The 2473-nt window shown below is 43.2% G+C and overlaps 1 non-coding gene across 1 annotated transcript; it reads right to left on the reverse strand.

The window, feature by feature from the left end:
* Positions 1-2086: 2086 nt before the first annotated feature.
* Positions 2087-2231, reverse strand: LOC147461205 (U4 spliceosomal RNA). The gene has a single exon (XR_015187701.1). It is a non-coding gene; the product is annotated as a U4 spliceosomal RNA (small nuclear RNA).
* Between the last annotated feature and the right edge of the window lie 242 nt (positions 2232-2473).

Genomic DNA, 2473 nt, shown 5'->3' on the forward strand with positions numbered 1-2473 from the left:
CCAATTTAGGAATCACCAATGTACTGAAGATTTGTCTATATGGACAAATCTGAAATTGTTTATTAAGAACAAAGACTTCCACAAGGAAGGTCTTCCAAGCGATGCTCTCAAAACTTAAGCTAAAATTTGGCCACGTGGTCAAATCTTAAGCTACCTTTGAAAGTGGGAATTGGGAGATTCCCAAATGCATTAATATGGTGTTTGTGGATGGTGGGTTGGCTATGGGAATCATTGCAGAGCAAAGGTTATTTAGCCTGTGTGAGTCCGACCCTTCCATCCCCTTTTAGAGGGTGAGAGAACTGAATTTCAAGGCACAGACGCAAGGATGAACTTCAAAGGAATGAGAAGATATCCTCCTATGAGAAGATATTGGGTCATGGTCTGCATCTCTCTCTCTCTCTCTCTCTCTCTCTCTCTCTCTCTCTCTCTCTCTCTCTCTCTCTCTCTCTCTCTCTCTCTCTCTCTCTCTCTCTCTCTCTCTCTCTCTCTCTCTCTCTCTCTCTCTCTCTCTCTCTCTCTCTCTCGCTCTCGCGTGCAGACTTGCAGATGGAAAAAGATACGGTTTGTGTGTCACACCTAACATATTCGCTAGCAAGTCTAGAGAAGAAGGATATGTGTTGTGTGGTTGATGATGACATCAGCATCGAGAGAATCGGTATCTAATGCACTAGACATCGTGGGGGTGGGGGGGGGGTGTGTTTCCAAGTAGGCATCACAAGACAGATGCTTGCACTTTGTCAATTTAGCAGGGCATGCTGAAGAGCGCAGAGTGCACAGGAGAGCTTGTTGTGTGACAGCAGTAGAGGCAATGGTGGGCGCGACAAACATGGCAAGAGAAAAAAAAATGGAATCTCAAATAAGATTCTCGTTAATACATACAAAGTGGAGCATTAGGGATACCTCCCAAGCAGGTAAATTATCTTACATTTTTTGAATTGTTTAAATAGTCAAAATAAGTCCCTAGATATGTGGGTCAACAATTCTCAATTCCTCCCTTCATTTAGTTACATGGCAGAAATGCAAGTTTTTGTGGTTCAAATTTCATTGGGAAGAGCCCTCACTACTGTACTCCATAATCAACTATAATTCCAACTCCCTTGGTCATTTCAATTGCACTACGTCTATAAATTTATTTTAATCATGTTTTAAGCTAATTGTGGTCTAGACAGAGCGCACACACCAAGGAAAATTCACATGACAATGCACCAAGCTTTTGATCACACCACATGTACCTCTATGCCAATCTAGAGAGCATATGTGCCATGGAAGATCTAGATGAAAATGCACCAAGGCTTAGATTGCACCATGTATACCTCTATGCTTGAGATTTCTTTATGCAATCTCGAGAGCATAAAGTCCCACATATCCATGACCACCATGAGTAGTTTGTCATGGTAGTTGACCTCTAGCCCCAATACAATCGCAACAAGTAATTGCAATGCAAAATGTGTGGGCGCTTGCAAATGGTGAGCCCACGGGATTCACTAGTAGTACTAGGGAGATGTCACTTGTGTGTGTGTTCAAACTACCTTATTTATCCCTATGCACATGACTTCCCTCTATAGAATCTACATTTTTTTTGGCCTTACAAAACCCCCCAATTGCACATTCACGTGATAGCATATGATAACCCTTAGTGAATACCCCGGGATGGTGAGCTTGCTCCATTTTGCATCACATGTAGTAGGTATGCATGTTGCCTCATGGCAGCATGTGTGCAATTCGCCAACGGAAGAAGTGGAAAGTTCTAGGATCAATGTGAGTCACTATGACAAGAGAGTGAGGACAACAAATTATTGTGACACCACCATAAGATACAAGAGAAACTCAAGGCGTATGTAGGAAAGCACTTTTTGTCCCTGGAAGTAGTTAGAAACTATAGACTACTGGAAAGTGCTTCGGTGGACTGCTAAAAAGTGATTCTGAAATACTTGTAAGTACTTTCAAAAATTGCGTAAAATAGGTTTTAAGCACTCTAACAATTGTAATAAAGTCCTACACATGTGTAGTATGAAGTAGCACTGAGAATCCGTTACGGCAGCAGAGGTTGCCCGTGATGTATCCCGCTAATTCATGATTGTGAGAGGCCTGTGCGGAACAGGCCTTCCAAAAATTGTCCGAAGCCCCCTTGGGAGAGAGCCGCGGACGGGGTTTGGAAATAGTTTTCAACCAGCAATTGACGCGTCTCGGGAAACCCTCACTAACTGCGTCATTGCCCCAAGCGCAAAGATAAAGAATCCACGAGGGTCCTGAAGCAATATATACCTGCTTTCATCTGCGCCTTCGCCTGTGGGGTTAATAAAAGTGCACTGTCGTGCCCTCCACATCCTAAGGAATCGACCCGAGCCCTACTTGAAAGATGAGCAAGCTCTATCACATCCTCATGAGTTTTTTGGTTAATGATTATCGACCCAAACATGTGCTGCCCTACTTGAAAGATGAGAAGGCTCTATTTAACATGAAGTAGGCTGCG

This window comes from Adiantum capillus-veneris, chromosome 3 (assembly GCF_014529385.1).
Source record: "Adiantum capillus-veneris isolate H3 chromosome 3, ASM1452938v2, whole genome shotgun sequence".
Taxonomy (NCBI): domain Eukaryota; kingdom Viridiplantae; phylum Streptophyta; class Polypodiopsida; order Polypodiales; family Pteridaceae; genus Adiantum; species Adiantum capillus-veneris.